Raw genomic sequence first — 12,103 nt, 5'->3', positions numbered from 1 at the left:
CTGCTAAATAGAGAGTTTAGTAGACTTTAATAATGTGTACTTTGGAGACCCTATACACAAAGGAATAATGCATAAAACATTCATTATGGTAAACTGCTACCTCTGCATGTAGAGAGGAATCTCTTGGAAGAAAACTGTTGAGTGTGGCAACACACTGTAGGGTGTTAACGGACAGAAGTCATTGTCACCCCCTTACCTAGCACTTACTTCACCTGCTGTGATTGAAGTTGCAGCCTGTATTGTTTTACACGACAGTGAATTAATTATTTGAGGTAGACACTAGTTTATTTTCTGAGAAGTTCTTTGAAAACCAGTGGGCCATGGTGGTTCACAGGGCTTTGTTTTCCTTTCATGTGCTGGTTCAGTATCAAGGGAAGAGGTAACTGGTAGGAAACACAGAATAACATCATTTAAAAATTTACATAAATACATTAACATTAAAACAACAAAAAAGCAACGTTAGCAAGTGGCTCTAAGCAAGTTTAGTGTTGGATTTTGATTTGTTTTCACTGTGCTGCTGCTGAGGGTCCTGCTGGAGTACAGGCAAGGAAAAGGAAGGAGCAGATGCTTTTGGTGGAACAGTAGGGCATTTATCTCTTTTAATGAGGTAACATCATTAGTGCTGACAAAGTGCTGCAAATCAATATGTGTAATGGACTGCTGCTGTCTTTCAATAGTGCACAGGCTGCTGTACTTCTGACCATTCAAATCTGCTGAATCACAGGTCAGGCTGTCTGATGCTAGGTTGGTTTTTTTGGTGGCTTGTTTTTTGTTTTGTTTTTTTGTGTTGGTTCATTTGTTTGTTTTTAACCATTTTGTGCCCCCTCCTCTGATCTTTGCCTTTAATCTCTGAGAACTGGAGCACTCCAGGATATGTGTTGGGTCAGGCAGAAGTGTACCAATTTTCCAAGCATAGGAGCTCATTGAAATGCCACATGTGTCTATCGCGGTGCAAGGACCTTCTCTTTAACTGGAAAGACTGAGATTGCTGATATCTCTTTGAGCCTGGTCCCTTTTGCCTAGGATGGCTGCAGGTTTTGGGTTGGGTGGGTTTTTTTTTCCTTTGCGCTCTGCCTGTTTCCTTTAGAGCGGTGGTATAATATCAGAAGCAGTAATCATGTCAGCCAGTGACACTGATGACCTTGACGTTGAGTAACAAAGAGCTGCAGAAGAAGGAAGAGAGAGAGAGAGAGAGAGGTGACTGTGGCACTGGACAAGGAGCATCAGCAGGTGGAGGGAAATCTGCGGGTCAGAGCATTCCTCTGTTCAAAATCCATTGGTGTAAAAATTATATGCACAGTTGTATGCAAGGTGACTAAGGAAAGAAATGAGATGGATGTCAATAAAGATCCGTCCTTTATGTCTCATTTTTCAGATGGTAAACATTACAGCACATTACTATAATAGCTTAAAAATAACAAAACCTCAACCAAATGACTCTAAATTTGAAAAAGCCAGGAGGTTTAATAATGTCTCTGTTAAAAATTACCTAATACCTCCAGAATTCCCATCAAAACCTCCTACTACAAACAGACAACAGAACCTAAACATTTGAGGTATGCTGTGTGTTTATCAGAGGGCCCCAGAGTGACATTTGGGCATCCGTGCTGATTCCAGGAAAAGAGCTTGTCGGTAAAAAAGATTCACCTGAATAGATCACACACATCAGAAAAAAAAGTGGTTCCTCTTTCTTTTTTTTATCTGCATGCCCCTCCCATCCTGGGCTTCCTAACACCTCATTGTGGTGGACGAATATAAACAGAATTTGCAAGAACCTGATGGTCCCAGCTAAACACTGCAAGGTCATTCCAGTTTTCCTCTTAATTGCTTTTCTTGCTTCCTTCCACACATCCAATGAACCTCTGCAGCATCCTCAGGTGGACTTCCATGTGTTTTTGCTCAGCCATGGTCTGAAGGTCTGTGGTCACCAGAGTTGATATGAATCCAGAATTGTGGGTCTCTCACTGCTCACCCCTGTTGTGTTACCCTCACACTGAGTAGGGGGACACAACTAAGAGCCAAATAAGGTCACAGCTGGTAGGTCCACATATTGGCCTGTACTGAAGTACTATCTAAGCAACACCACTGAGTGTAGGTTTGGGTCAAGACTAGGTAAAGTTCCATTTTTACTTGTTCCTTTTGTTAAATTTATTTGGTTTTCCTGCTGGAGAGACCCAGGATACACTTTAGGACACCCAGGGTACAATCAGCATTCCCCACTGCTGAACTGAAAGCATCGTTCTGCAAAACAACAATCTCGCTAGTGGGTTGTTGCTTTCTCATGCTCTTGACTGTCGTGGGCTGGCAAAAAATAGTGTCCAATAGGTCATAGAAAAGGAATCATCTTGGAAAGCTTTAGAGCTTTTAGACCTTTTTCGTTTTACACACACACACAGAACATCCCTTTCATAAATCATCATTTCTACCAAAGATTTTTTGTACTATCTTATTCCAAAAGTAAAACCAGAGTTCACTTACCTCTCCTCCAAGATTGGGACTACAAAAACCTTACACCGTCTCACCCTCCTCTCTTGCTGAAGGGACTCCAGTCCAATAAATAAATACTTGGCTGAGTTTTACTGCCCTTTACCCAGTTAACTAAAACCAGATGCTGCCTTCTTTGTTGAAGGCAAGTCATGCCTACTTCTGTTGCTCCAGCCAGCAGTTTCTCAACCAGCTTGGCCTCTGACAGACTGATTAATTTTTAGTGACTCTGAAACAGTTACCAAACCTTTCTGTGGTTGATGTATGAAAAGAAATAACATTGTCATGAGCTCTTAAGGAGAGAAAATAGCTGACCATACCCTTTTCCAAGACTATAGATGACCCATCTTTTCTCTCATTTCCCTAATAAAACTGGAGTGAAAGTATTGTGATGGAAGGCAAAGGGACAGGGGATGGAAGGGTTTTAAGAAGTAAAGAGCACCTAGTATTACAGGCTTCCGTATTATGGTTATGTACTCCTTTTTTTCTCTTTCTTTCTTGTGGATAGTTTATTCAAAGTATTTTAGCACTTGGCACCACTTCTCAAGAGGAGAAAATGCAGATCTGCTTGTCAGTACTGTTTCAGGGCAGGCTTAGAGGTGATGTTGCCACAGTCTCAGCTGCTTGTCAGGTTTGGTGCTTACTTCTCATAGAAAATACAGGGCAAAGCCCTGGTGGAGAAGGGCTGTCAGTCTGAGATTGCAGCACTTGTGGGCTAAAGCATGTTTCCCTGACTTTCCTGGGTGGTCGCCTGGCTTGTATGCAGCACAGGGAAATAGATCTTTTGGAATGTGAGATCGTGCCTTCTGCATTTCTCCCACAAGTATTTTATAGTTTTGACTGGCATGTGGAAAGGAAATGGAGAATAATAGAAGAAAAAACTTATATAACCCTTCAGCTGTGCTTCCTTTCCATACCAAGGTTTTGCATTTAAAGTAAAAAGACCAGTCTTGTGTTGTTGTGAAAATCTTTTTTTGAAGTTTAGTGACAAGTTTTTTTTGGTAAATTAGTAAAGAGGGGGGTTTTTTTGGTTGTTTTCTCCTTAAACTCATCTCAGTTTATGCAGGTACACTCAGAGAAATGGAATCTGATTCTTAAAAATTCAAACAATCCCTTTGTCCAAGGTAGATTTATTTGATTCTTGATGTTTCAGAAATAGGTTGTGAAGGGACCTTGAGTGTTTGGGGATTTTGTTGTTGTTGTTGTTCTTTTCTTTTTAGCAATAATGTTATAAACCAGTAAGTATCCAGGCTTTTTAAGTCTCATATGTGAGTGCTGTATATGGGATTAGAAGAGCAGACTGTATGACCAGCATCTCTTTTTCCTTATTCTCTCGAAGTGACTGCCATGTACTCACTAGCTCTGTGGTCATGGTTCTCATGGTCTCATTGAAGTAACATGTCTTAAAAGACAGGTCCTTTACAGCAGGACTCCTTTCTCCCTCAGGTTCATCTGCATAGCCTGCAAAAGGCAGCCTGCACATGTAAGAAGTTGTCCTTATAGAGTCTGTGGAGGATCCAGCTTTGGTCCAACTGTGAATCAGGCCCTTGAGGCTGAGGATCCTTTGTATCTCCAGGGAAGTTACCTCCCTGTAAAAGTAGGATCTTTGCCCTGGTACATATGTTAATGACAGTAAAGTAGTGCAAGAGCATGGGGGGTGAATCAGCATGTGCAAGTCAAAAAGAAATACTTGCTTTTCCCCCAGTTCTGCCGTCAGAGGTAGCTTCATCCTCTGGGGACATGATCCTGGTTTTGTGAAGAATGCCCAAGGGCTCAAGTCACTTATTTTCTAAGCTTTGTAAATCTGGGTATAAGTGTTACATTGTTCACAAGGTGCCTCGCAGTTCCCTTCTGGGAACATGTAAAAAGTATGTGTATAAAAAGTACCTCTGCCTTTGCAGTGGCTTTCAAAATAAAGATCTGTTTCGTTAACTTGAGATGCTTCCCCATGGCTTACAGATCTTGGTTTCATCTGGCAAGAGCAATCTATAATCCTGGGGTGTACAGGTAAGGGAGCCCTTCAGAGGCTTGTGGAAAAGGAATGATGCATTCAGCGTGATACTTAAAGAAGGTGAATATTCTGACAGTTTCCCACTGTGTCATGCTATTCAGTTTTGAAAACTGTGGCTTGCAGTGATCCTCTCAGTAGAACAAGGCACTCCTATCGGGCTCCTGGAGGAGCCCAAGAAGTGTACACTTAATTGCTTTGTGAATGATGTGAAGTCTTGGAATGCAATCTAGCCATTGCTCATTAGCTAGCTGAACCTATTAAACCTGGACAGCGAGCAGGACTGAGTCGTCCACCCTTGATTGCAGGCAGCTAATGGAGCTGTGGGAGCAAGCTGTGACTGTGGAGTGGAATTGGCAGTAGACTCCTATCAACCTTCCCTGTTTTGAACTCCCCTACACTCCATTTAGACTTCTGGCTTCAAGACAGATGATTTCAGAGCAGCGAGGAGGGGGGCAAGGCAGTGGGTGAAAAGTGTTGTCTTCCCAGCTATGTTAGCTTTGATCTGAAGTTAAAAGCAAACTAGAATTCAAATGGCACCAATAATTTGACATTTAAACCTGGAGAAGTGGAGGGATTTGTCATCTGGCAGTGGCTGGCTTTGATTATTGATTGGTTCTTGTGCAGATGGTTCCACTATACAATGCTAAAACAACAGAAATTGCCCAAATAATATGACTTGGCATCGCTTCAGTGTTTTTTAGCTCTGAGGGAATCAGCTTCGCTTACAAAGCACACGTATAAGTGGTTTGGTACTCATGAAATACATCCAGTCCTGCAAAAGAGCATGGTAGCACTTTCTGGCATCTTCATGCCACACTAGCAGCACAGAAGAAAACAAAATTCAATAAATGTTAATTGAGGATTTTGTTGGGGTTTTTTATAGTAGCTTAAAGAAAAATTAAGATAATTAGAGTTTACCCAGAAAATTTGAAACATTTAAACCTTTTAAACACACGTGAGCTTAAACTGAAGATGGATACAGCCCTGGCTATTTAGTGTCTACCTCTAGAGCACTCTTGGCTTTGCACTGAACCCTTGTTTCAGAGCAGTTTGTGCTGCTAGCTAAATTGCCAGCATCTCATCCTTCAGCACTCACATGCCTCCCATCCAGTTGTACTTTATGCCCAACCTTATTTACCTTGTGGGTTTTGCCAGGATCACAGCTTGGTGGTGTGGCTTTGGGCCCAATCAGACCATCTGTCAAGGAGAAGGGGAGGAGAAGGTAGTGTGTTTGACATGTTGCTTGAAGAAGCGCATGTCCAAATGTGCTTTGAAATCTTTGTTCTACTTGCTCGTTCAATACTTTTAAGGTGGTGTATATTGTGGAATTTTTTCCATTGTGCCGCCTTACTTTGCCTGTTGTGGAGAGATTGTTTCATTTCTAGTCTGGATTCATACATTTTGTTTGTGCTGCTGGCAGATCCTATCAACACCCACTTTTCTCTGATATTTAAACTTTAAAAGATAAAATAAAAATCTTTGGTGTCATAGAACACTGACTTGCTTGTAAAATAGTTCTATATACTGGAGATGCTATTTAAAAATATTGTAGGAGTCTAGTAATACATTAGCATTTTATGCATTTCACTCTGAGCAGTCCCAGAGTACTTAAACTATAGTGCACAGAACTGCGAAGATGTGGTTCTTAGGATAGAGGCTGTAAACCAGCCTTCACTTGCAGAGAGTGTGGGGAGCGATGAGTGCAAGCAGCTTAAAACAAAGCAGACAGAATAAACTGCCTTCTGGAGGAAAATGCGGTGAAAACCACCAGTCTTGGTTGATGACAGCCAGGAGTTCAGCTCAATATGCTGTCAGAGGTGCCCACCCTGGGACCACAAAGCTGTGTGTGGACCTGCACCAGGACTCCCTTAGCCTGAGCTGCCCTGGGCTTTGCCACAGCTGCAGATACAGCCCCTGGACCAGCACTTGAGGACAGGTATTTGGAGAGGCAGCCATTGAACCATTGTCCATGTGGGCTCCAAGTTAAGAACTTACTGCCTGTAGAAATCTTCACTGTACTAAAAGTAACTCCTTTGTTTGCCACAGAGTCACCCACTTCAGCCGTAGGCTAGGCTGGGCCGAGTTGGCCTGTTGTGGCCCTGCACTGGGAGCAGCATGCAGACGGGCAGCTGCCACATGTCCTCTGGTGGCTGGTGACTCCTTACACAATGCCAAAGCAGTTGTGTCCCTACATGTGCAAAACACGTTTCTCTGCATCGTCCTAGATATTCTTCAGCCCATTTTATATTTGTGTCCCTTTGAAACCAATGTGTGAGTTGATCTCAGATTAGCTATTCTGTACATAGCTCAGCAGAGGGGAGATGTAGAGCTTTAGTGTTAGGACAAAAAAAAACATTTTCAGATGATTTTAAGGCAGCAGTTACATCATTCTGAGAAATTCAGCCCTGCAGAAGCTAATAAAAACTAAAATTCAAGTTTTTTTAATGTTTAGCAGAACTAATACCACAGTGTGTTTTCTGATTATCATTTCAAAACCTCGGTGACATTTTCTCTGAATGTCCCCATACAAGCACTGTTGTTCACATGTGAGAGTCTCAGGAGCAGCTAGGGGGGAGAACAGTAACCTAACGGGTATGTGAGAGCTCCATCTTCCAAAAGGAATTACGTTGTGGCCAGATGTGATGTCATGATTCAGGGTTCAGTGAGATGACAGCAGACTCAGAGTCTGGTGTTTCTAGCCAAGCAGCATAGCAGCCTGTGCTTCTTTTTCACTCTTAATAAAATGAAGCAATTAATTCTTTTCAGTTTTAAAATCCATCATGTCTAAAAGAGAGAAAAGAAAAAAAGGAAAAAAACCACCACTATTTTATTTTCATTTGACATGACTGTTAGGCAGAAAGAGCCTTCTGATACATTGAGTTGGGAAGTAATTAGTCTTGGGAGTGTGAGATGGGTTATAATCTTAATGTCATTTTACCATTACTAAAATAGGCTAAGTTTGTCCTTTGCTAATCCATGTAAATCCCATTGATTTAACAGTGTTGTATGGATAAAAATAAGAAACGCAGTGACCTATATTTTGAGATCTCCTTGCCTAGTGTAAAAGCTTACAGAGCATGTTGTTTGATGAAGCAGCCGTCACTCTTGTCTGCTAGAACACCGCTACCAAATGCTGGCACAAGCCAGAGCATCACCTGCAGCTGTTGCTGTTTCAGACCTAGCGGGTGAAGCACAAACCCTGTCATTTTCCTAGATTCAGCAGAATATGTGTATGTGCAGTTTCTCAGTATGTTTATAGCAAAAAGGCTAAGAGCAGAAAACATTTCTAGGGATGGTGAAACCTGCTTTAAAAGAAATGAGAGGCTTTAAAATCTTACACAAATCTTGAAAAACTCAAAGGACTGGACCAAACATCGCCATTTCAGTCAAATTTAGAACCTCCACCTACTTAGATGGGAACACATTTAGATTAGCGCTTTGTGCATGGCAAAGTCATCTCCCTAATCTCCTTTGGAGCATTTCTGACTGTGATTTAGGTATGGGGGGGAGGGAAGTGCTTGCAGGCTGAGACTTGTAGCTAAGTTGTCATACAGAGTTAATCTGTTGATTACCGGTGGTGTAGATAGATAGGCACTGAAATCTGAAACCTGCTGCACACTATATACTTCTGTGCAGTTATTCATTATTTGGAAGCATTCAACCAAGGTCTCCAAAACCTTCTGTTTTTTAAACCATTTGCCTAAACCATGGCAGCAAATTCTAGTTGCTCGGGTTGATTTTGCTTTGTTTGTGTGTTTCAGCAAGATCCAGAGAGGTTGTGTCAGTTGATCTATACACGGGTTCCTGCATTTGTCAAGTAAGTGGAGCAGAAATACGGTTTCCTCCTTTCTCCAGCTCTTTTTTCATTTAATGAAATGGGAAATGTTGAAGCTACTGGAAACCTTGATGTGACATTTCTCAATGCAATGGTGCTGTCTCTTAGATTTGGGTCCTGTAAGCAAGTTGGAACATCAAAAGCTCCTGTATCACTGGTCTTCTTTAGTGCTGTTGTTATATGAAGTTGATCAGGAATAAGTGCTCAGGCTAATACATCAGACTAATATATATTTTAAAACACATGATAAAAAGTACTGTTCTGGCTGATGATATTAGTGGTAAAGTTGTTGGAAAAGCTCTCCATTACTATAAAGGATCCTGAGTTTGAGTCTACTGAGAGCAGAGGCTCCAATACAACTGTAGCTGGTGCAGTTGTGATTGCAAGTGTGAACGTGGGTGTCAAATAAGTGAGATGAGTCTCCTGGGAATAAACCTGTACGCTCTGTCGTCCACAAAACCCCCACGTGCTCACCCACGTTGATACCTATGACTGTCGCCTACCTGCTAATGAAGAACAAAATAAAAATCTTCGACAAGGAAGTCTTCCCCCAAGTATTTCATCTTCTGTCTGCTCAACAGGTGCTAAAATAGAAGGCAAGAGAGTTAGAGAAGAGCAGGAGTTTAACTAAAAAGGAGGTGGCCCTGTGTGCTCTCTGGGCTTCCCACATATCTCAAAGTTCTTGCTTTTGGGAATAGGCGTTGGGGCTCTGTTTGAGCTGATGCTTCAGTTGGCTTCCTGATGCTTCAGTCCTTGCCTTTCCATGTCTGCACTTGCTGCTTTTTAAAGTCTAGATTTGAACAAGTGGATTCAAGTCTCTCCGTTTCAGAAACACAGGGCATTTTTATGCTCTTGGTACTTTAGAAAAAAAGCATGTTTCTAGGGAGAAATGATGTACCAGATAACTGTAAATGGCAAAATTACTTAACTTTTCTCAAAGATATACACTAAACAGTAAGCTTTAAGCAAGAAATTTTGATTAAACCCATCTTACAGACACTTATTGCAGTATACACAGCTTTTACGTGTGTATAAGCTGAGGCACGAAGTAGTTGCTCTGCAAGAAAGTTTTTAACACAGCCCATGTCTCTTGTTTGCTTTAGTCTTTCTGTGGCTGTTTATTACAGTGTGTTAACATGAAGAGGTAAAATGGGGATGGTTTGTCTTTCTTAAAGCAAACTGTGAATGGCTTACACTTGCTCAGCCTGTATTTATACTACCTGAGAGCTTGTTATCTTTAAATATCATTAAGCCATCTGTTTTTTGTGTTCTAAATGTGGCTTCTTTGTCTTCCCTATTTCTGTCTTCTCTCCTGATTAAAAGACTGACACCCATTTCCGAATATCTTGGATAATAGCTTTTCTTTTCTCATTTTTTGACCAGGGGACTCCTCTTTTAACCCTGAACTGTTGTTTTTATTTCTTCCCTCTCCCTACCCCATCTCCCACTCTATTCACTAACCTGACTGGTGCCAAGGGTGACACCCCGAGTGCAGATAGTGCACTCACCTAGTCCATTGTCTATCCTGCAGTTTTTCAGAGCAGCCCATAACATCCTGATTTGGTCTAAATTTTTCATCTCCTGTTTGGTTTATAGTTACCCCCTACAGTTTTGCTCTGGGGAAAAGTTAGCAAGTCCCAGGTACTGGTCCTCTGGGTTAAATTTCCTTTCCTTCTGTGGAACTTTGTGAAACACTGGGCTTTTGCGGTGTTGTACAACTTTTCTTTTCAACATTGCTGGCCCATTTTGGCTCTCCCTTGAATATGACTTTTGAATGTTAGTATTTCAGGCCCGTGGCTTGGCCATCCAAGTGCAAAGTCTGCTCTTACCCATTGTCAGGTCCAAAATTACTTTCTCACGTGGGGCCCAAATGTAGATAACATCTCTCATGTGAGGTAGTATAAATTGTTGGCAAGAGGGACCTTCCTTTTCACTCTCCATCTGCTGACACAAATAGCACCGTAAGTATAGAAGAATATGAGCTAGTTCAGTAGCCAAAAAAAAAATTGTCTGAATTTTTTTCTCCCAGCTCTGGTAAGTGTTAAGTTTCTATGGTTCACTGTATTTAGGGAGTCCTAACATGAACCTGCATAAAATTTGGGTGGTGATAATTTCTAACATATTAGCGTACTGGAGACAAGGGAGGGTTGCAGTGCAAAATGTCATGCAGAAGAAGGTATGAACAATTTACAGCAGCTCTGGAGACAGAACACAGCTGTTTCTGAGATGTAAGATGTGGTTTCTTTTTTAAGCCAGGTATTGAAATGGCTGCTGTTACTGTAAAATGTGAGTACTCTGCAATCTTTTCATCTTGCAGCATCCTTATCAAGTAGAATGTAAGTGACAGGAAAACGGCTGCTATCCTTTAGCAGCTGGCACTATGTGGGTACCACCTGAGCCCAGCGACCAAAACAAGGCTCCAGCTGACCTCACTGAGGGTGAGGTTGTAGAGTCTCATGACCCAAACCAAACTGGTCAAAAGTCATGGTCGTGATGAAAAACAGTAATACAACACCCTGTTGTTGGGGGTTCAGCTGCAGGGGCAAAAATCTGTCCTTGAAAAAGAGGCAAATGAGAGGAAGATGGCAAAGTATTTGCCAGGTAAGTAGCAGATTCTGTCATGGGTGAAATGATAGGACCTGCTTTGGTGAAAACCGTGAGCCAGGCAAGCCTCTGAGGACTTCTTCAGGGAAAGGTTTGGAAAAAAAAACAGCCACAGAAAGTAGGTTTCTGGAACACTGTAAGAAAGGTTGCAACAACAAAAGAGACACAGGTGAAAGAGATAGAGGAATACAGTGAGTAAAATCCTTTGAGTAAGCAAACTGTCTGTGACCAGGAATTGATGAAGAGCAATCTTAAGAATGAAAACAAAGCTATAATATATTCATGAAGCAAGATGATGATAACTCGGAGGGAGTAGCATTAATTATGACTTCCAAGGCAGAAAAATAGCTTGTAGACTGGGAACCAATTAGTGGTCGATTGCTCTGAACTAGATTTCAAACACAGTACATGAAATGACAATTACACAGTATTACCAACAGACAACTACTGCGATGAGATAAGAGCTGTCAGCAGATTTAGACCAAATTCCTCAGCCTGACATCTGCTTACTAACAGGGAGACTTCTTTCTCAGGGTTAGGGACAGGTTTCAGGTTTCATAACAGAGGAATCAATGGCCAAACATCATCTTCTACCTCCAAAGCAATAATGTGGGACCTGGCAGAGCCCTACCTGCTCTCTAGGCTCTTGGTGATGCATGGGCATAGGGTAAAGGTGTCTCTCCAGAGCAGCTGGTGGAATTGTTGTGATCTGAGTGTATCGGAGGCAAGCACAGTGCTTATGTTCAGCAGACTTCGTGTGCAGTAGAAGTGATTGTTATTTTTGCGTGACAATACAAAAAAAGAAAAAAATGTGCAGGAGAATTAGTAATAAGAATTAGTAAATTGGTTTTGCTAGCAAGTCAGCATGTCATATGTTGCTAAAAATGTAACTAGTTTTCAGCCGAGCAGTCCCAAGTAGTGGGCTTTCCAAGGACGGAAATATCAAAGCAAGCACCGGACATTTGAATACATCCAGCAAAAGCAGCAGGAAAGTCAGTTTCCAAATAAGAGTAGAGCACCTAAGAGAAAAAAAGGAAGATAACCTTCCCAAGAAGCTGATCTAGTTCCTGAAAAAGCTATCCCCTTTGCTCAAAAGGCAAGGTGCCACTACCGAGTAGGCCTGTCTGAGGTTAGCAAGTGAAAGCTGTTTAGTGGCAGGAGAAGGACAA

General features: G+C 41.7%; 1 protein-coding gene and 1 long non-coding RNA gene across 7 annotated transcripts in view; one reads left to right on the top strand and one right to left on the bottom strand.

Moving 5' to 3' along the window:
- BACH2 (BTB domain and CNC homolog 2) overlaps positions 1-12,103 on the top strand; it is a 193,491-nt gene that overhangs the window by 56,185 nt on the left and 125,203 nt on the right. For 2 of the 6 annotated variants that reach the window (XM_051777776.1, XM_051777773.1), the window contains exon 3: positions 8,257-8,312. The exons of 3 other annotated variants lie outside the window; for them this stretch is intronic. The gene's annotated coding sequence lies outside the window, so the exon portion shown is untranslated. Of the gene's footprint in view, positions 1-6,351; positions 6,520-8,256; positions 8,313-12,103 lie in introns of those variants that run through there. One more of the 6 variants, XM_051777775.1, reaches the window with a different exon arrangement.
- LOC127466677 (uncharacterized) lies at positions 42-7,322 on the bottom strand. Its single transcript, XR_007902816.1, has 3 exons — positions 6,960-7,322; positions 5,634-5,692; positions 42-383 (listed from the first exon to the last, which is right to left on the bottom strand). It is a non-coding gene; the product is annotated as an uncharacterized LOC127466677 (long non-coding RNA).

This window comes from Manacus candei, unplaced genomic scaffold, assembly GCF_025592945.1.
Source record: "Manacus candei isolate 608988 ecotype Guabito, Panama unplaced genomic scaffold, ASM2559294v1 h1tg000011l, whole genome shotgun sequence".
Lineage (NCBI taxonomy): Eukaryota > Metazoa > Chordata > Aves > Passeriformes > Pipridae > Manacus > Manacus candei.
The sequence above is the reverse complement of the archived record's forward strand: the minus strand, read 5'-3'. Positions and strand labels throughout refer to the sequence as shown.